This window comes from Papio anubis, chromosome 9 (assembly GCF_008728515.1).
Source record: "Papio anubis isolate 15944 chromosome 9, Panubis1.0, whole genome shotgun sequence".
In the NCBI taxonomy this organism is placed as follows: Eukaryota; Metazoa; Chordata; class Mammalia; order Primates; family Cercopithecidae; genus Papio; species Papio anubis.
Window position 1 is genome coordinate 80,688,747 of NC_044984.1, and position 23,663 is coordinate 80,712,409.

Genomic DNA, 23,663 nt, shown 5'->3' on the forward strand with positions numbered 1-23,663 from the left:
ATCTCTGCACTTTGGGAGTCTGAGGCAGGTGGATTGCTTAAGTCCAGGAGTTTGAGACCAGCCTGGGCAACATGGCAAAGCCCTATCTCTACAAAAAATACAAAAATTAGCCTGGTCTGCTGGTGCAGCCTGTCTCAGCTACCCGAGAGGCTGAAGAGGGAGGATCACTTGACCCCAGGAGGTCGAGGCTACAAAGAGCAGTGACCATGCCACTGCACTCTTGCCTGGGCAACAGACGGAGACCCTGTCTCCAAAAAGAAAAAAATAGTAATAATGCTTGACACAGGGCTCCCTATACAGTCATTTTTATTTTATTACTGTTACATTCTCCATGTCAAAATGGCGTGGTTAATATTGATTGCATGGGCTTTGAAGTTAGAAAGACCATCTTGACTCTGCTAACTATGTAACCATGAGCAAATTATATTTTTGAGCTGAGCTTGCCTATTATTTAGCATAAGAATAATATTTTATTTTACATAATATTGTTGGAGGAATACGTGAGATAAAATAAATATATTTTATATTAAGCAATCAACAAATATTTGTTTTATTTTTTACCCCATCACTCAACTGAAGAAAAAAATATGAGATCTAATGTACAGCTTGGTGATTGTAGTTAATAATGTAGTGTACACTTACAATTTGCTAAGAGGGTAGATCTGCAGTATTCTCATCACGCGCACACACACACACACACACACACACACACACGGTAATTATGTAAGGTGATTTATATGTTAATTAGCTTGATTGTGTTGTTTATTTCACAATGTATACCTATATCAGAACATCACAGTGTACACCATTAATGTGTACAATTTTATTTATCGATTATACCTCAGTAAAGGTGAAAAAAGAAAAAAAAATGAATTACAAAGTGAAATAAAGGATTATAAGCACTTAAATCTACTAAGCTTTTTAATAAAATGGTAACATTTTTATTCCAGAAAAGGTAGATGAAATTATTGAAGAGTAAATAACTAGTTTAGATTCTAAATACATGTGGATCATATTTTATGTCACAAAAGGGAAATTTTGTGTTTGTAAAACAAATGTATCTAATCACTTATAAAATCAAGAAAACCACTTGAGCTTTTACATTTGTCAAAGTGTGCATTGTACCATTTTCTATTTCATCCAAAGAAAAATGTGAACAATCAGAAATGAAAGCAGTTAATAAATAACTAAAGGCAAAATATTTTAACTAACAAAAGTCACTTTAAAGGAGCCTTACTCCACTCTTTAAACAATAACAAAAATAAGGCACTAAGCTAGTTAAGAAGGATGATTCAGACAATTGGCAATTTGTATTTTGAAGTCAGGAAACCTTTTATATGACCGCTTGAAATAGCAGAACTCTAGTCAGATGGCTCATCCACCCTTTCTAAAACTTTTTGCTAAAATGACTAGAACCATATCTTTATAATTATGTATGTGCTCAAGATAATAGACATGTAAGCACGAATGAAAAAAAAAAAAAAAAAACTGTAAAATATGCTTTTACCATTATCTTATTATCCTATTTTTCATTTATCTGTCTTTTTATTTTATTTCCCAGGAACTGCCCTCATTTATCCCCCAGCACTATATTATGGTCCTGTGATAAGCCATATTGGAGCTGAGGCAAAAGGAAAAATTAGTAACATTTATCTCGTGTTTGTTTTAAAATTTCTTTTGTTACTTTTGGATTTTTTAATTTTTTATTTTCATTGTGTTATATTAAAATATTATTTATTTGGATTGCTGAGTTGATTGATGCATACTCAAACTTTCACTCAAAGTGAGTGCCTCACTTGTTTCAGTCTAGTCACCACCCTGCTAACTATTGTTTGGTTTGTACACTTTCTGGGTACAAAGCTGGGTAAACCTGGTGGTGTTTGAAAACTTGTGATTTATGAGTTTGCTTGTTAATGCAAACCAAGAACATGACATCTACTGTAGTGGAATTGAAATTATATAAATCAAATTTGTTTAAGTGGAAACAAATTGGAGAAAATTGAGATAAAAAGAAAATAAAATTTCAAAACTGACTAAAACCCTGATTAATATATTTAAAGATACAAAATTATATTTTTACCAAGAAGGAAATTCCACCTACGAAAAAAATTGAATATGCAGAGAACTGACAGGAGTTCTTGGTTTTCAGTGAATCTGTTTGTTTGTTTTCTCTACCCTACTCCATCTTTTATAACCTGCACAAAAGATATCTTTGCTGCAAGTTCCTGAGACTTTGAGGAATTCCATAGCATGGGATCAATGATACTATTTCTTATCTTTCCTTACTGACAGCTTAAGGTTTACTTTTTTTCAAACGTTTATTGTTTACCTCTAGTCCAGAAACTTCCCAGCTAGCAAAATGTTGTTGCATTGTTCTCGACCTCCAACTACCCATTTTGACAGTTTGTGTCTTGAAATAAAAACAAAATACTCTCCAGGGTCATTTTATTGGAGTTCAAGGATGGAAAGTAGATGTAAGTGTTCAATGTGCCACATTTACCTTAAATTTAACTTTTTAAATGTTTAATGTATTGATAAGATCCTATGACTTTTTCAGTCAAAGAAATACAATGAAATGTAATGAGTCAAAATTGCTACAGTGAGATTCAAGATATTCAAGATATATAAATGTATTCATTTTTAACAGAAGTTTAAAAGCATCTACTATGTGCCAAGCTCTAATAATACTCTTTATTGAACATACAATCTTTTGCAGAAAATAGACATATAAACTGCATATAAACTGGCATTTTCTATAGATTAATTTTTTTATGTTGGAGAAAAATTTAAAGTTGCTACAGTTAAAAGTAGGGGAGTTTGAGTATGGCTCTGTAGTTCAGAGAAGTCTTTCAGAAAAGCCTATACCTAATACCTAAGCTGACTCATTACAGAAATAGGAACTAAGTAGTAAAAGAGCGATGGAGAATGTAAAGATACTATTTCAGCTAAATATAATAGCAATTCATGTGAAATTCTGTGTGAGTGAGAGAACAACAATGAGAGAAGCCTCAAAGTGTTCATTTAGCATATTAAGGCTCAGAATAAAAGTCAAGAAGAAATAAAAATTGTGATGATACTTCCTTGAAAGGATAAGTCACCTGTTCCTAACTTTATAAAGTTAAAAGCATCTTTACTGAATAGCACTACAAATTGACAATAGAAGGGTAAACAAGATTTAAATGGAGGAATTTACTAATTGACTTCCAAACAGTATGACAAATCTATAAATTGTGGGTTTAAGAAAAGTATAATATGTAATATATACTACTAGTATATAGTAGTATAGTATTATTAGCAAAGTATACTAATATTCATTTACTATTAGTATAGTATATATTATATATTGTATTCTTAAATATTAGTTCAGTATATATACTAATGTTAGTATATATAATATCTACTCTACAAATATTAGTATAGTATATATTATATATTATATTCTTCTTAAATAAATGTATATTAGTATATATTAAGTTTGTATAATATATTATACAATTATTGTATTATATATTATATATTAACATATATTAGTATTATATATTAGTATAGTATATATTATATATTATACTCTTCTCAAATAACTATATAGTATTATATACATTACATATAATATATACTATACTAATATATGCTATACTATATACTATACAAATATATATTATATACTATACTACTCTTCTTATAGGTTTTTAAAAATATTCTTATTGATAATATATGTACTCAATATGCAAGAAACCTAAAATTATGCAACTCATGAAATAAACATGAAAAACCAATGCCAAAAATATTCTGTTTTATCTTCTGTGGACCTGATATTAAGATACAATAATGTGTTAGAAAAAACACTGGGGGCATGAGTCAATTCTTGACTTTTCATTAAGATACTCAGGTTAGGATTTTGTCAAAGCTTTTTAATAAAGTCATATGACCTTCTATACCAGTGGGCATATTTCAGTTCCTTAAACGTATTATTATGGAAAAAACAATCAACCAAAGGAATTTGCAGCAAGTAGAACTGTTTTAAACGTCTTGATTTTCAGAAAGTAAAAGTATATTTCCACCTAGGTGTTAAGTGTTTTGCTTCCGTGATTTATTTATAAAATCAAACAAAACAAAATGGCTAAGAGTTCATATTTCTGAAGGTATTAACAGTGTTTTAATTGCCACCTTCCTGGTGCACTGCTAAGAATAGAATTTGAACATAGTTGTTTTCTTCCAAGAAATTGTCATGGATATTTCATTATCTATGCATTCATGATTAACCCTTCATTGGTCCCATTTAAACAATTAATAGAATAGAGATTTTGACATATACTTTTAAAATAACTAAATGGTACAAGAATCATAATGTAAGGCACTCAAAATAATTGTATCTACATTGGGAGTACACATGCAAGGACATGGACAAACAGTTGTATTTTCTTCTGTCTATATAACCATAGAAGTAAGTCTATTCTCTCAAAAGGATATTTTGGTATTAGTTTTAGCATGAATTATATTTACTCATGCTATTCTCTTCTCACTTTTCCATTATACAAGTAAACAGTCATTTACTCTTGAAAATATCCTATTCATAGAACAGTGCCACTCAAATTGAAATCATACCTTTTTTTCCAAGCTAGAAGAAAACACAAAGAAAGATTCCATTTCCCACTGTGAATATGAGCATTTTTATAGCTGAGAAAAATAATGGAGATTAGGCACTTGGTTAAGGATATTATTATGATGATCGTTTCTCTTTTTCCATCATCATTACATTTTTAATACTTCCAGTCACTTAAGTTGTAGATATATTCACAGGACCTTATTCATGAGTATCAGTAGTTTGTTGAGCAAAGAACTTTGATATTCTAGACCTTAACAATACTTGTATTTTGGGACAGTCAGATTTTCACATAATTTTTTCATGTATAAAATGGCCCATTGAACACCAATGTGCTTATTAGCTGTAAATTCCTATCCATGGATTTTAATTATTTACTCAAGTCTTAAACTCTCTCCTTTAAATGTGTATCATTTTTTTATCTTGTAAAACAGAACATTCAATCCAACAGCAACAGAATACACATTCTTCTAAAGCACACATAGAACATTCCCCATGATAGATCAAATGCTAGGTCACAAAGAAAGGCTTAAAAAAATTAAGAAGATTGAAAATATTTCAAGTATCTATTCCAACCACAATAAAATGAAACTAGAAATCAATAACAGAAAGAAAATGGTAAAATTCATATACATGGAAATTAAATAACACATTATTGAACAACCACTGGGTCAAATAAGAAATCAAAAAGGAAAAAAAAAATCTGAGACAAATGAAAATGAAAATATAACATACCAAATCTTATGGGATGCAGTAAAGTGGTACTCAGGAGGAAGTTTTTAGTGATAAAGATCTACATTAAGAAAAAAAGAAAGATCTCAAATAAACAGCCTAATATTACATGTCAAGAAACTTAAAAAGGACATACTAAGCCCAAATTTGGCAGAAGGAAAGAAATAATAAATATTAGGACATAATAAAAAATAAAATACAAAAACAATAGAAAAAACCTGAAACTAAGAGTCACTAATTTAGAAAGGCTGACAAAACTCACAAACCATTACCTTAACTAAGAAAAAAGAGAGAAGACTCAAGTAAATAAAGTCAGAAATGAAAAATGAGGTATTATAACTGCTGACAAATATTTCAAATAACCATAAGGAACTATTATGACTATTTATGTGCCAATAAGTTGGACAACAAAGAATGGATGAATTCCTAGAAACATACAACCTACCAAGATGGAATCAGAAAGAATGAGGAAGCCCGAACAGATGGATAACAAATAAGGAGACATAATCTCTAATTAAGTCTCCCAACAACAACAGCAACAACAAAAGCCTGGGACTAGATGGCTTCACAAGTTAATTCTTCTAAAAATGTAAAGAAAAATTAATAACAATAATTCTTCACCTCTTTCAAAAAATAGAAAAAGAGGGAAGACTTCCTAAATGATTTTATGAAGCCAGCATCAGCCTGATACCAGGGCTATAAAAAGACACTTAAAGAAAAATATAGGGCAGTATACCTGATTAAATGAATGCAAAAATTCAATTCAATATACAGATGAAATAGATGCAAAATTTCAATTCACATTTCTGATGAATTGGATGCCAAAATCCTAAGCAACATATTAGCAAGATGAATTTAAGTGCATATTAAAAGGATCACATTCCGAGCCCAAGGGGGCTTTATATCTGGGACACAAGGATGGTTCAACGTAAGAAAATCAATTAACCTTATCACACAAAGAAAAGGAAAGTTAAAATCAGATGATCACCTCAATAGCTACCAAGATAGCATTTGATAATATTCAACACCCTTTCATGCTAAAAACTCTCAACAAATCAGGCATAAAAGAACTTACCTCCGAAAGTAAAGGTCATATGTGAAAAGCACACAATTACCTTTGTACTCAGTGGTAAAAGGCAAAAACAAATTTTCTAATATTTGTAACTAGGTAAGGATGCTTAGTCTCATCACTTCTATTTATGATAGTACTAGAAGTCCTACCCAGAGCCATTTAGAAAAGATGAAGAAATAAGAAATAGCAAGATTGTAAGGAAACTATAAAATTTATTTTTGTAGATGACAATTATTTGCAGAAAACATCCAAACATGTTAAAATTAATAAACAAATTCAGTAAAACGGAATTAATATTGCTTCATCATTAATAAATTCAGTAAAGCTGTTATTTGTCTATAGCCATGAAATTAAATTAAAACATTTTTAATCTTTTTAAACATTAAAAATTAATTTCATGGCTGTAGACAAATATCAAACCACCCAAAAGTAAATCAAGAAAATAATCACATTTATTACAGCAACAAAAAGAGTAAAACACTTAGGAATACCTTTAACCATGGAGGTGAAAGACTTAACTATTGAAAATTGTCAAACATTGGTGAAGGAAGCAGCTGATTACACAAATACATGCAATGGTATCTCATGTTCTTGGATGGAAATAATTAATAGTGTGAAAATGTCTGTAGTACCTAAAATAATCTGCAGATCCAATGTAATCCCTATCAAGATCTCTGTGATAATTTTCATTGAAATATAAAAATAATTTTAAAATGTGAATGGAACCACAAATACACCAAATAGCCAAGGCCATTTTGAGCAAGAACAATGTTGGAAGCATCAAAATTTCTGATTTCAAAACATTACTAAACTAAATTATTTAAAACAACATAGCACTGGCATAAAAACAGACATACAGACAAACAGAATAAAATAGATAGCTTAAAAATAAACTCATGCATGTATAGTCAATCATTTGGCAACAATGCCAAGAATACGTAATGGGGAAAAAAATAGTCTTTTCAATAAATAATTCTGGGAAAATTGGATATCCACATTAAAAGAAATAAAATAGACTGTCATTTTATAAAATCCACAGAAGCCAACTCCAAATGAATTAAAGACTTAAATGTAAAAGCTACAACTGTAAACCTCCTAAAAGAAAACATAGGGAAAAGCTTCTTGACATTAGCCCTGGCAATGATTTCATGGATAAAACCTCCACAATCACAGGTAACACAAACACAAATAGAAAAATGGGATTACATCAAAATTTGTGAGATTCACATTATGAAGACTACAAATTGCTTCAACGAGAAATAATATAAGACAAATTAAAGGAGAGGCATATCATCTTCACAAATGAGAAGACTTGATGTTTCTTAACATCTTATCTTTGATTTGTTAGCTTTAATGCAATTTTAATCAAAATGTTATAAGAACTTAAAGCAACTCATAAGCTGACTTTAAAATAAAATAGAAAGGGCCAGGCGTAGTGGCTCACACCTGTAATCTCAGCAGTTTGGGAAGCCAAGGTGGACATATCATGAGGTCAGGAGTTCAAGACCCAGCCTGGCCAACATGGTGAAACTCCATCTCTACTAAAAATACAAAAATTAGCTGAGGGTGGTTGTGGGTGTCTGTAATCTCAGCTGCTTGGGAGGCTGAGGCAGGAGAATCACTTGAATCCAGGAGGCAGAGGTTGCAGTGAGCTGAGATCATGCCATTGCACTCCAGCCTGGGCAACAGAGCAAGACTCCATCTCAATAAATAAATAAATAAATAAATAAATAAATAAATAAAATTAAATAAAATAGAACAAGATCTAGAGTAGTAAAAATAATCTTGAAAGTGAACACAATTGTTAGAGTTATATAACCTCATTCCAAAACTTGCTCTAATGCAACAAAAATAATGGAAAAATTTGGCCGGGCTTGGTGGCTCATGCCTGTAATCCCAGCACTTTAGGATTTACTTTCTATGCTTCTAAGATGAGAGATGGTTCAGCGGACATAGTTACATTCCAGCAGAATCCAGACGCCTTAAGCTAGTATTAGTCTTCCACAATCTTGTCCTAATCTACTTTAATATGTAACTTTTATCCATAGCAGCTGTCAAACATAATATTTTCTATCCTTCTACATTTAGTTGACATGGCTGCCAAAATAAGCAACTAATTCTTACTAAACACTTTCTTCATACCTTTTCCTGATTCCATTTCCTATGCCAAGAATCCCTTAGTTTTCTTCAAAACTTAGGTTCAAATCGACATCAGCAATGTACTTTTGCTGCTTCCCTCAGCTGAAAATGAAGTCTCATTCTTTTTATTACTATAAACTTTATAATATACTCTCACAATAAGTAATGCTTAATACCTCTTAATGAATAATGACATTTTAAACTTTCACTTTATAGTTAAAGCTCCACTGCATTTTTAAGTATATATTAAATTTCCCTACTATGTATCATTTCCATGGTGTTAGAGTTAAAAATTTACAATGGTAAATCCCCTGCAGATCTCTGCACAGTTTCATACATAGTTAACCCTCAACAAATACTTGTAAAATAAATGAATGGATGCTTTTAATAATAATAGGTGTTTGTGTATTTCTTTAAACTATTTCAAAAGATATCCACAGAAATTTTCATAATTTATCCTAGACAATACTAGTTATGTATTCCATGTGATAGGACACAGGAAATGCTACCTCCAAATATAGAATTATTGTAGACTGAGTATTTTAAGCTGAAGGAAATTAAGAAAACCATAGAAGCTGAAAGATCTCTCTGACCTTCTCCTGTCCCTTCTTTTGAGGACCCTAATGTGATATGCACTTACTAATATCTATAGGGTAGGAATGTTACACAGAGAGGCCAAAAAGAATCTGAACAAACAGGCCTTGCCAAGTTACTCCCCAGTTTATTGCCACTAGTACATACCATTTTTATCAAATTATTCTTTTATATAATTGTCCATTCTTCATTCCAACCCATGGATAAAAATACATTTTTCACCATTTCCCTGGGTCTTTATTGCTGAAGCCTCCTATGTCATGTAAAACTCTGGAAAAATAAATTTGTTATACTTTTCTCTTGTTAATCTGTCAAGCAGTGCCAGCCAGAAATCTTGAGACCAATGAGAAAAATATATTGGCATGTATATGGCATTTAATATCTAATAAGTTTTTAGTAGCTTTTGTTGTCTACTGAGGTATGATGCTTACTAAATTCTCTATTTAAAAAGTCTATCTGTAAATATTTTGTTAAATAAACCTGTGATTATATAACTTTTGGATCTGTGTGATGGTCTTATTTATAGAATTATCTGGTTTTCATTATCTGATTTCATTCAGTCAACAAAATGTTTTGATTACTTATTATATTACAGGCACTATGCTGGGCACTGTATATAACATTTAAGTTTTACGGGAGAGATATACAAATAAACGATAAATAATTATATATTTTTAAATACTTAATAATTATGGCAAGTGTCATGAAGTGAAAGAATTCTATGAGAGATAATGGCTAGACTGAAATGTTAGAAAAGGCCTTTCCAAAGAGATCTTCAAATTACTTCAGCAAAGTCTGAGAAATAGGGAGCTATCATATAGCAATTAATATCCCTATATATGTGTATATATGTTAGCAGTGGTGAATCCATGTGGGTCTGGGGCAATCTCAACTCTGGTCTTCTTAGAAGAAAGAATTCGACCTAGGGGCAAAAGGCAGAGTGAGAGGCCAAGGCAAGTTTTAGAGCAGGGGTGAAAGTTCATTAAAAGTTATAGAGAAGGAAGGTAAGGAATGAAAGGAAGTAAAGTACACTTGGAAGAGGACCAAGCAGGCAACTTGAGAGATTCAAGCGCGTGGCTTGAGCTTTGACTTGGCATTTTGTACATTGGCATGCGTCCAAGCGGTTGCATCCCTTCTCCCTTGATTCTTCCCTTGGGGTGGGCTGTCTGCGTGCACAGTGGCTTGCCAGCACTTGGGAAGGGTTGCATGAGCAGTGTATTTACTGAAGTTATACGCATGTACAATTGTGACATTTTCCCCTTACTAGTTGAATGTTTAAACTCCACCATTTTGCTCCTTAGTGACTTGAGGCATTTTTCCCTTCCCAGTTGAGTATTCCTAGAGGAAGCTCATATACCTGTTAAACTATACCATTCTGCCTCTTAGTGTGCATGCTTGAGTACATTTACTCAACTTCTGAGATCTTATTGGGAAGCTGCTGATCACCAGTTTCTGGTGTTTCTATCTATTGGGAGACTGCTTTTCCCTGGCATGGACTGCGACCAATAATTCTTTTAGAGAGACAGTTTAACAACTGCCTGATCATAACCTGATCATCGCCTGGCATTGCTGGTGGTTGGTGGGGAGGGGCCTCTCCTGCCTTGCTCATGTCTGCCTGACTTACCTAATGTAACATGTAGAGCAGAGGAAAATTTACGAAAGATAGAGAGAACTATTTAAAAGTACCACTACAATCTGAGCAGCAAAATGTTTGTGAAATCTTTTAAACGTCTCTAACAAATACAACCTAATAGATTGTATATTTATAATGGTATTTATAAAAAGACATAAAAAATTAAAGTGTATGGATTTTTTATGCTCTATAGAAAACAAAATTTTAGGATGGAAAGAGCAGGGCAGAAATATGCCTAAGTATATGTACCTTGCAGATGGTATAATAGTATTTTTTTCATATTTTATGATCTAGTTTTCTTTCTTTACCTTTTTTTCCTTCAGAGAGATGTTTACCAGAAGATTTTGAAGTTCTAAAATAATTTTATTAAAAATATTGATTTCACCCTCCTGTTTATTAGAAAGCCTTACAAGATTTTAAGGTCACAGTCTTAATTTAAGGATTGGGAGAGGTGAAGAATATCTCATTTAATTATGGTGAATTATGCATGAAAGATCTAATAGGTTCCCTACAGTAATGCCCTAATTATGCTTTAATTCATCAATAAGAAAATTCTTGTTTATGTTGAATGTTCCACATTTAAACAACTGGGACAAAATTAAAAGATTATACCATGTAAATGCAGCATAAAGTCATCATTTGTATCTACTTGAAAGAGTCGTCTTTGCTACTTCATGAAATGATCGCATTTGTTTTAGATTGCAATACAGAATATAATGAACAATTTTAAATTAAAAAAATAGAAAAAAATCAGTTTATGTTGCTCATTTACCCACAGTAAAGACTTTTGTCATAGCATGCTAAAAATACTTTAGAAAGATTTTACTGATTGCTTTAATTTAACTGCCACTTTGCCATTTATTGGCTTAATTTTGCACAGAATGAAGCACACTTAAAACTCAAGGAAAGATATTAGGTTTTAGTTTTACACAGTCCATCATGAAAATAATAAAATGAAGAAAGGATTTTTTTTTTCTTTTTTTAGTATTTGCCAAGTATTTCTCAAAAAAAAAAAAAAGCCCCAAATCTCTCAAGTCACTCAAGACAATCTAAACACACACAAAAAGCATATTTTCCTTTTATATTCCTCTCAAATTCAAACCAATATCTATCTCATTTTACAAGGCATGCCATTGTCTTTCAAAATATATGAAGTAATCAGTAAAATTTCCACAGTAAAAAGCCATATGGTAATTGGGAAAAATCTTTATTTTTTAAAGGTTTTTGTTTGTTGGTTGGTTTGGTGAGACTTGCTTCAAAGCAGCTCTGCATTTTTTCAGTATAAATTAATGAGCTTAAGTAAATATCCTTTTGTTTAAATAAATAAAGGAGCCATGAAAGTACATTTATCAAGATCTAGGTCATTAAATTGAAACATATCTATAACTACTTAATTATCTGAATAAATGACTGTGCTAAAAGAGGACAGGTTGATTAACATTTTTTTGTTACAAACACTTGCATATTAAGTGATAGTCAAGTTTTTGTGAATCCTTTTGCTATTCAAATGTTTCAAGGGATCGTCTAACATATGTTCAAGTTACCAGCAGAAAAAGGCTATATGAATCAAGCATACATCATCCAATAGCATGAGTCTTACGACCCCTGAATGTGACCTGCTCCCAGAGGAAACCAATTTAATGCTCTATCGCACACAGAGTAGTATGTATGAATCACAAAGCCTCCTGATAAATTAATGACAGGTACACCTGAACAGGATTCCTTCTAAGTCACTTATCTGCAGCCAGGAAAGCTTGTTTCACCCTCACTTTCAAAGATAAAGCCACATGGCATGTTTCCTTGGCAGATTCTCACAAAGCAAACAGCCCCCATTAGCATTATTGGGGAAAAACATTCCCCTTATTATTTCAGGTACTGTGACAGCAAATGGTATAAAGTGAAAACTATCTGCCAGTTGAAAATTCATCATTTACCCATCTCTCTCAATTATCAGGCCTTATGTCTTCTCTAACCTTCACAGGCTCTGTGCCTCTTGCTCTTTTACTTTTATTTTTGAAAGTTCTGCTATCCCAGAGTCGTAGCCATGGCAGGGTTCAAGAACAAAACATCAGGCTATCAAAGACAACTTATCAGAGGCCAAACAGTGAGAAGAGATGTCCACCATTAGCAAGTAGCCGAAAGACACATCGATGACAGAGCAAAGAAAAGTGCACTAAGCTTCACCATTAACTGATAGCTTATTCCATTTGGAAAATCCAGGAGAAAAACTGAGATAATAAATATATGTCCTAAGTATTTAGGCATATTAGTCACAGAGATTTTAAAATTACATTAAAAAAAAAAGGCATGGAAAATGTTTATTTGTGAGGGATCTTATTTACACACTTTATCAACCATAAATACATCGGAATATCAAAACCTTGGAAAACATTGGAATATATAGCATAGTAAATGGTAGTTATATAGCATAGTAAAATTCAGTAACACAAATCAACAGGACTCACGTTTTAGTTTCTATAGAGATAGCCTTTCTCACGCAGAATCAGGGCTGTGCTTCCAGGGTGAGTCTGTGTTAAATTAAAATGACAAAAATCTTAGTTTCTCATTCCAGTGTCACTTAGAATGCATGCAAATAAACTCCCAGTTAGTCAAGGGGAAAAAAATTGCATTAAAGAGTACTGATTTGTAAATTTGGTCTTTTCAAATGTAGATGATGTTTACCCCTCTCTCTCCCCCAATATCTTTGCAAAATTTCAGCCCAATGAACTCATTACTGTAAAAACTTAACTAAGACTATGGTCAGTTAATGAAATTCAAGTCTGGGATTAAGCTCCATAAACACACAAAATGGCTGGGCATCTGGAATTGGGAGAGACATGGATGATGCTGGAAAGAAAAAGAAATAAGCCATATAATTTAGAGAATGTACAATATGATCAATTTAGCTAAATTATCTGTTGTCCTATACATGAGGTGGTTCACAGTACCCTAAATGTGTAAGAAATAAAAGCAAAATGCTTTGAAAATATTACCAATACCATATCCAATGACACTTTGTGGGATGTAAATATAGCTACTAAATTTACCTTCTTTGAAATTACACAGGTTTAATTAGACTGGATATATTTTCTTTATAGCCACAATAATTTAAACAACATTAAACACCATTCAAAATATGAAAGAACTTCAGTTAGTAGGCAATAAAAATTATTATTTCTGGTCTATCTAGCTACTATGTTATAGTGTTACTTGATTTGTGGTGTACTTCAAAGTCATCAGTAATTTCTTAGAAGTTTTAGCAAATGCAGAACTAAGATGTTCAATTAAAACACTAAACTCTACCTGTGAACCTCCATAGTATAATAATGTTATTTTATTTTTTATGAGTTAGAAAAATATAAAAATGTATTCAGAAAATTTCATTTGAATATTTAAAATTTTAAATCCTATGCATTATTCCCCAGTTTATTTAAATTATATAAATGCATAGTCATAATAGTTTTTCCATTATTATATGTCAAGAGTTTTATAATGTATTATGCAATGTTTTTGAATTTTCTGGTTAACTATCCATCAACTCAACAAATATAGATCTAGAACAGGAGGCCCTTAACATTCCCTCTGCTTGACTGAACTATAGATAGGTTTCTTTCTGACTCTAGGCCCCTAACCTCTTTTTCCTAGAGCATTTATTTTACAACACTTGTTATTGTATTATTTTTCTACCCCTTTGAGATGTAAATCTTCTCTCTGCACCTTGCTAGTTTTACAACCTAGTAAAGTCTTTCTCTAGGATCTGGGGATACATCCCTTTGAAATGTAAACATAAAGAAAAATAATGACCTGATCTCCCAGTCTCTATGGGAGAGTATAAGCCTAACTTAGACGAGCAATATTAGCAAACACAGATGGCCGAATAACATTGGCAAATCTCCTCACTAATATCCTCTGGTAGAGTGGTTTCTTGGGGTTGGTTCCAGGAACCTCATAGATACCAAAATTTGTAGATGCTCAAGTCCCTTAAAAATCATCTCTAGATTGAGGAGAGTCAAAACTACCTGGTGACCATCCAAAGGCAAAACTCTTTATCTGAGGAATTCAGAAGTAATTATACTATTATTTAAAGCCCACATCTTGTTCCAGGTTTCTTTGCAAAAAACATATAGTAACTAGAATTTCTATACATCTCTGGAATACATGCCTATCAAAACTCATTGTGCAGCCCTTGCTGACATTAAGGCACCAAAATGTCTACAAATGTAATCATTTATCATGACCTACATGGCTAATATGGTCCAAAATACCTTTAACCTCCCATTTTAAGGTCCATAAATACCTTTAAAGAAAAATCCGCTGTGGTGTGCTCACTCCTCTCTTGCTGAAGCTTCCCACTGCACTCTTCTGCAGTGTACTTTCTTTCTAATAAAACCTTCCTTTTGTAAACCTATACTGGTGTTGATAAATTCTTACCAACCCTTGAGTCAACCACTTTCCGATGCCTGGACTTTACCACCTCCCTGGCATAGATTGCTTAATACAATGTAAGTGTTATGTAAATAGTTGCTATCTTGTATTGTCTTTTTTTTTAATTTGTATTATTTTTATTGTTGTATTGTTACTGTTTTTTGTTTCCCAAGTATTTTTGATTCACAGTTGGTTGAATCCCATGGATGAGGAACCTGCAGATACAGAGAGACAATTATACTTTCCACTAGTTCATCTAAGCTCTGAACAATTCTACCACCTTGTGTTTCAGTAGAGTTCAGTTCAATATTTCTCCTTCTTTGCAATAAATCTTGAATACGCTACGAATCTTATAAATCTTCATTGCCTGTTTAACTCTAAGTGCAATTTTTCTTTCACATTCTCAGATGTCTATTATGTGCCAGCAGGCACTCTGGTAATTCAGTGCTTACAAGTTAGACACTGTATGCCTTGATAATACTTACAATCCAGTGGAAGACTGAGACAAATAATTTGATATTTAAAGGAGAGTGTCTGGGAAAACAGAAGGGAGGTGCCTGATAAAAGAGGAACAGAGAATAAAAACTATAATAGAAGAAATATCATCAAAGCTAGTCACTTCATGGTATTATCCAGGCAATTTGCAGTAGGGCAAACACTCCAGGAGGACATCCAGCACATGTGAAAACCTAGAAAGAAGATGAACATTGCAGTATGAAGACAAGAAAAATCAGAATGGCTACAGTGTATTCATGAAATGGGAGGGGTGTCAGGAAATGAGGCTAAAACAAAATAAGAGAAAGATAGGGAAGGCACTTATTTTTAAATATTTAATATTTGTATACGAGTTCAGTTTTATTTTAATCAATGGATTAATTAGCAAGACAATATAACTTAATATTCACTGCCAAGGGCTTTGGTGTCAGACTAACAGGTTTTGAAATTTGACTCTATCTCTCATAAGTTGTGTAGCATTAGGCAAGTTGTCTAACCTCTCTAAACTTCAGCTTTTTCATTTCATACATAAGGATAATGCTTGAAGTTTTATGTGGATTAAAGGGAATTGTACCTAAAATATTAACGTAAGTCTTGGTACACAGAAAATGATCCATGATGATGATGATGTGGTGATGACAATAGAAACCAATCTGTGATACTGATAATGAAGTACACATACCATATACCAGGTCCTGGGAGTTATGAAGTGTCTGAAGAAAACAGAAATTGCTGGAGTGTTTTTAAAATGGAAATGTACTATCTAATTTACATTTTTGAAATAAAATTCTGATGTTTTTAAAGTTGAGAAGTGGCTGGGCATGGTGGCTCATGTCTTTAATCTTAGCACTTTGAGAGTACGAGGAAGGTGGATTGCTTGAGTCTAGGAGTTCAAGACCATCCTGGGCAACATGGTGAAACCCTGCCTCCACAAAAGTGTAAAAATTAGCCAGTTGTGGTAGTCCCAGGTACTTGAGAGGCTAAGGCAGGAGAATCATTTGAGTCCAGGAGACAGTGGTGATTGCAGTGAGCTGAGATAGTGCCATTGTGCTCCAGTCTGGACAACAGGAATGAAATCCTGCCTCAAAAAAAAAAAAAAAAAAAAAAAAAAAAAAAAAAAAAAAAAAAAAAAAAAAAAAAAAAAAAAAAAAAAAAAAAAAAAAAAAAAAAAAAAAAAAAAAAAAAAAAAAAAAAAAAATTGGGAAGTGAATGCTGTAATTCAGACAAGATACAATAATGGTGTGAGAACAGGTAGTAGAAGCTAAAACTTTGAGTAAATATTTGCAGATACATTAACTAAAAGTCGATATGTACTGAAATGATGGGTTTATAATAGAATGGCCTAATAATAGGATCAATGTACTTCTGCTTTTTAACTGTTGTCTCAATGTAATTATTAATAGCAGAGCCTTCTACTTATAAAAGTATCTTTGTTTGGATGATGATCTACATTGTAGAAGTCTTTGTAGGAATCAGTTCATATGTTTTATAAGAGAGTTGTTTAATCGAGCCAATCAATCGAGTGGATGACATCTTCAAAATATAATATAGCAACAATCATAAGACAAAGAGCTTTCAGGACCATGTTATAACCGCCCAATGGATTCACCTTGCCTGCAGCCTAGACAGATCTGATTTACCAAGACAGGGGAATTGCAATAAAGAAAGAGTAATTCATGCAGAGCCCACTGGGAGGGATACTAGAGTTTTATTATTACTCAGATCAGTCCACCCGAACATTCAGGGAGCAGAGTTTTTAAGGACAACTTAGTGGGTGGGGATAAGCCAGCAAACTGGGAGTGCTGATTGGTCAGAGATGAAATCATAGGGAGTCAAAGCAATCTCTTCATGCTGAGTCAGTTCCTGGGTGGGGGCTACAAGATCACATGGGCCTGTTTATCAATCTGGGTAGTCCCAGTTGATCCATTAAGTGCAGGGTCTGCCAAATATCTCAAGCACTGATCTTGGGAGCAGTTTAGGGAGGGTCAGAATCTTTTAGCTGCGTGACTCCTAAAACATAATTTCTAATCTTCTGGCTAATTTCTTAGTCTTACAAAAGCTGTTGAGTTCCACAGTAAGGAGGAGGTTTATTCTGGGAAAGAGTTGTTATTATCTTTGTTTTAAATTATAAACTATAAACTAAATGCCTCCCAAAGTTAGTTCAGCCTATGCCGAGTAATGAACAAGGACAGCCTGGAGGTTAGTAGAAAGCTGGAGTTGGTTAGGTTAGATCCGCTTCACTTTGTCAGTCATAATTTTGCAAAGGCAGTTTCAGTGGCTGACACCTTTAATCCCATCACTTTGGGAGGTCCAGGTAGCTGGATCACTTGAGTTCAGGAGTTTGAGACCAGCCTGGCCCACATGGTGAAACTCCATCTCTACAAAAATACAAAAATTAGCCAGGCTTGGTGGCACACACCTGTAGTCCCAGCTACTCAGGAAGCTGAGGCATGAGAATCACTTGAACGCAGGTGGCAGAGGTTGCAGTGAGCTGAGATAGCGCCACTGCGCTCCAGGCTGGGTGACAGAGTGAGAGTCCATCTCAAAAAAAAAAAAAAAAAAAGAGAGAGAGAGAGAGAGAGAGAAAGAGCTATTTTTTATTTGAGCACATTTATCTGTCAGATGCTGCTTTTTGCTGATAACATGCATTATATAATTTAATGCTGAAAAAGACCCTATTAAGCACGTGTTATTGTTATCCCTATTGTACAGATGAGAAAATTGGAGCACAAAGAGGTTAAACAATCTGTTCAAGTTACATAGTAAATGAAGGGACATGTATCCAAACCAGAGCATCTGCCTCCAGAGCCTGTGCATTTAACTCCTATGCAAGAAGTGCCAGAATAGAGTAGTTTTAAGACCAGGCAATGCTCATATAGGTCTACTATTATCTAAGAAGATAGTAAAGAATCAGATGAAGAGCTGTGGGCAATAATAGAATAAACTATTTCAGCAAGGTAGAAAGCACAAAGACAATGATATCAGAGTAACTTCAACTAGGAAATATTTCAGATAGATTTTAAAGAATGAAAAGAATATTTGTCTCCTTAAAAGGTCTACTTCAAATGAAAATTTATAAAGATACATGTTTTTCCTTTATTATTCCAAGCAAATGTGATCACTCAGTCTTCTAAATGTCTTTGTATTAAACATATATAAAAATATGTTTTCTTACCACAGACAGATCTGAGATCAGCAACATTCTGAGAGACTTCTGTACACTTACATTATTTATACGAAAATTTACAATTCAAACTATTTATCTTAGCCTCTCTGATTAATATTCTATCCTATAGCATATACCCACACATCTACACATGCACACACACACAAAGACACACAGAGCAAATTTTAGTATCCAAGATACTCTTGCCACAATAGTTTTTCTTTTCCTCAAACACGCCAAACTTTGGCCTTTTTCCTTTATCTGTTTAATCTTTTTCAAATCTTAGATTGTCAGCTCTTTTCTGATGTTTCCTCTAGGCTACGGTACATAGAACAGCACTTTGGTTTTATTTTTTAAAATCTTCTGGGGACAAAGCCTTTCTCTACATATTGCAACTTATCCGCTCTGTTTCCTGTAAAGACTCTGTCCCCATTTGAACATTGAATATATTAATAACTGAGTAGATAAGTTTGGTTTAATTCTGAAGTTCTTGTCAACTAATATAAGTTACAATCTCCAGATTAGCCTTTATAAATAACAGAAGCGTTCATTTTGCTTCATGTGCTTTTATTCTTTATCTCAGTCAGATATTAAGTAAATCATCTTAAAGAACATAATATAATTTATATCTTCAAATTACTTCCATAATTTTTATACACAATGTCTGACACTCAGAAATAATCAAGTAAAAGGGAAGTCAAGGCTTGATTAAATACCAAGAGAAAAATAAAATAACCAGGGAAATTAGAAAATGTTTTGTATCAAATGAATGAAAATAAAGCTGAGTTTTAAAAATGTTTAGCTTGAAAGCCTATATTCAACAAAAAGAATGATTTAAAATAACCAAAGCAGACACATTAAGAAACTAACAAAGAAAGGCTGATCTAATTTCCAAGCAAGAAAATACAAGGAAACCATAGAAATTCTACAGAAAAATAATAAAATAGAAACAGAAAAATAAAAATGTAGCAAAATCAATTAAAGCTAAAGTTGACTCACTTTTCAGATAAAAACTTTGATAAATTTTGGTTAAACTGGCAAACAGAAAAGACAGAAGACACAAATTTTAAGAATCCAAATGAAAGGATATCATTATTGATGACTCTTTGGAAATAATACAGGTTATAAAGACACTGTGGCTTGGAATTAGAAGACCTACACAGTGGAATAACCAAACAGAAGAATCCTGGGATCCTCATACAGTGAACATGATAGTGTGTATATACTGGAGAGACATAAAGGAGTTCAGAAGAGGCTTTACAAGAAAACTTTGAGGTTAATCTCTCACCTTACGGCCCAAGTTTAACCTGGTTGATTTTAAGTTCTTTAACAAGAAGTTTCCAAAATATTTAAAAGGACTTATAAAAGTAAATATTGGGGAATGGCCAAGATCGCTGACTGTAAGCAGCTAGTGCTTGTGGCTCTCACAGAGAGGAGCAAAAGGGGCAAGTAAATACAACACTTTCAACTGAAACACCCATGTACTCACATTGACATTAATCATAGAAACAACTTGATGCACAGAGAATGAAGCAGAGCAAGACAAGACAATGGCCCACTTGGCAGCAACATGGAATCAGAGGATCCTCCCTAGCCCAGGGAAGCCATGAGTGAATGAACAACCCCAGGAAACTACACTTCTCCCACAGATATGTGCTACCCTAGAGTCAAAAGATCTCCTTGTGAACCCACTCCACCAGGGCCTTCAATCTTCAGTCTGTCAGACAGAGCTACATGGAGTCTCAGCAAAGGAGCTGCTTAGGTGTGCATGGAGACCCTGGAGCCTTAGATACTTTGACTTTCTGGCAAAAGTAGCTGCTGCTCTAGCAAAGTGGGAGGTTAAACTCCTGTACATACCTTCAGGCAAGAGGCTGAATCCAGGGGGCTGAGCAGCAACAGCCCATAGACTGCATTTCCAGAGCACTTCACAAGATTAGACCCACTTGCTTAAAATTACAGTCAGCTACCAGTAGCAGCATTGCACTCACCTAAGAAGGAGCTCCGAGAAGGAGAGTCAGGCTCCCATCTTTGCTGTTCAGGCGACTTTGCCATTCCAGCCTTCAGGCTTTGGAGAGTCTGAGCTGACCCAGGGCAGATGGGATTCCTCCAGACAGCACAGCTGCTCTACCAAAATGTGGCCAGAATGCTGCTTCAAGCAGGCACCCAATCCTGGGCAGGACCTCCCAGTCAAGGCCTTCACACCCACCTGAGCTCTCTAGCCATCAGAGATCTGAATTCTCCTAGGACGGCACTCCTAGAGGAGAAGTTAGGTCACCGTCTTTGCTGTCTGGGTGACAACCATTCGAGCTTTTGAGCATTGGAGTGTCTAAGGTGACAAAGGACTGAAGTGGATCCTCAGTGCAGCAGAGCAGATCTACCAAAATATGGCCAGACTGCTTTTTTTAACTGAGTCCCTATCTTGTTCCTTCTCTCTGGGTGGAACTTCTCAACTGGGGTCTCCAACTGATGCCTATAGGCACTATTCACAATAGCAAAGACTTGGAATCGACCCAAATGTCCATCAGTGACAGACTGGATTAAGAAAATGTGGCACATATACACCATGGAATACTATGCAGCCATAAAAAAGGATGAGTTTGTGTCCTTTGTAGGGACATGGATGCAGCTGGAAACCATCATTCTCAGCAAACTATCGCAAGAACAGAAAACCAAACACTGCATGTTCTCATTCATAGGTGGGAACTGAACAAGGAGATCACTTGGACTTGGGAAGGGGAACATCATACACCGGGGCCTATCATGGGGAGGGGGGAGGGAGGAGGGATTGCACTGGGAGTTATACCTGACGTAAATGACGAGTTGATGGGTGCTGACGAGTCGATGGGTGCAGCACACCAACATGGCACAAGTATACATATGTAACAAACCTGCACGTTATGCACATATACCCTAGAATTTAAAGTATAATAATAAAAAAATAAAAAATAAATTAAATAAAAATAGGGAAAGCCACAGAGTCCCTGACTGGAAGAGACAGGGATGCTCTCGAGTGGCTTGGGGGTGGGGTTCAAGGGCTTGTCAGTTATGAAGCCTTCCCTATTACAAACAGGAACGAACAAACCATAAACCAATCAACAAACGAAAAAGGCACTTCTATGTGTTTGCGACGAATCACACACACACCCAGGGAGTCCAGCTTTGGGGGTTGATGCATGCTCCAGCCAAGGTAAAGCAATAGCTGCTATTGAGGATCCGTGGATAATTATTAATGGATGGGGGCTTCCTGTGGCGGAGCTAGAGGCTGGGCTCGGGATCTCTCCACCTCCCCTCACCTGCTTGAGCCAGCTTTGCTTCCTGGAATCCTAACTGCTGTCAACCACTTTCCTCTCTGCCCTCCCGAACCCTGCCTTCCATTCCAGTCACGTTTTCCAGTCCTAGAAATTCACTTTTCTGTCTTCTAGGCCAGGCCCCTCTGATACCAAGGAACAAACTGTAGTTGCTTTGCCCTGAGCTCACCTGCTTAATCTGCCTCCCTGCCCCAACCTGCCTTGCTATTCCTGTTTCTTTTTCAAACCCAGCTCTTGCTCAATCCCTACACCTGTGCTAGTAACGGCTTACGTAGGTGAACTAGCATCCTGCTCCCAGCTCCCTTCTTCTCATTAAAAGAAGGTGGGGAAGAAGACAGACTTGATTCGGTAACTGTAATTTTATATATATTATAAATGATCATAACATGCAGTATTATTATAAATTTCAAAATAAAACCAGCGTTGAAGTTTTTCTGTGCATTGATAAACACAATTAGTATTTTGGTAAGCAGTCTTCCGGATATCTTTATCCCCTGCCCTCTTCACCCTACTTCTTCTCCACCCACAAAGACACTCATGCCTTTCTGTATCTCAAATGGGATTATACTATATACCATGTTCTTTGATTTTTTAAATTTAGAAACTTCAATTATCTCCTCCTTAATGTATGTTTTCTTTTATGTTCAACAATGTGCCTTGTTTTCCTTTCATATTAGTAAATTTAGAATCAAATCAGTATTTTATAATTGCATGGGATGACACCTTAACTTATTTAAACATACTCCATTTACAGATATTTTATTCACTTTCAATTAATTTTGTTAATAGTGCTCTACTATTTTACATTATTACTAGTAATATAATAAAAATATGAGAAACAAAAAAAAAAAAAAAGAAAATGTACCTACACCCCATGGAATATTATGCTGCCATAAAAAAGAATGAGATCCATGAATTCCTCCTTTTTTATGGCAGAATAGTATTCCATGGTATATATGTGCCACATTTTCTTTATCCAGTCTATCATTGATGGGCATTTGGGTTGGTTCAAAGTCTTTACTATTGTGAACAGTGCTGCAATGTTTAGGTTTTTAATCCATCATAGTTGATATCTGTATATGATGAGAGATAATGATCTAGTTTCATTCAGGTATATGGTAATCCAGTTTTCTCAGTACCATTTACTGAGAGTGTATCTATGTTATTGATGACCTTGTGGAAGATCAGTTCATTGTAAATACGTGGATTTACTTTGGGGTTCTCTATTCTGTTCAATTGGACCGTGTGTCTATTTTTGTATCAACACCATGCTGCTTTAGTTATAATAGCCTTGTAATACAGATTGAAATTAGGCAGTGTGATGCCTGCAACTTTATTCCTTTTGCTCAGGATTGCTTTGGCTGCTTTGATTCTTTTTTGGTTCTATATGAATTTTAGGACTTTTTTTTTAATCCCTTGGAAAATTACATTGATATTTTGATAGATATTTGAGTCTGTAGATTGCTTTTGTTCATATGGTTATGTTAGCTCATTTT

General features: G+C 34.2%; 1 protein-coding gene across 1 annotated transcript in view; it reads right to left on the reverse strand.

The window, feature by feature from the left end:
- MGAT4C (MGAT4 family member C) overlaps positions 1–23,663 on the reverse strand; it is a 641,622-nt gene that overhangs the window by 354,642 nt on the left and 263,317 nt on the right. Inside the window, exon 4 of the mRNA XM_031651114.1 lies at positions 13,239–13,301. The gene's annotated coding sequence lies outside the window, so the exon portion shown is untranslated. The remainder of the gene's footprint in view (positions 1–13,238; positions 13,302–23,663) is intronic.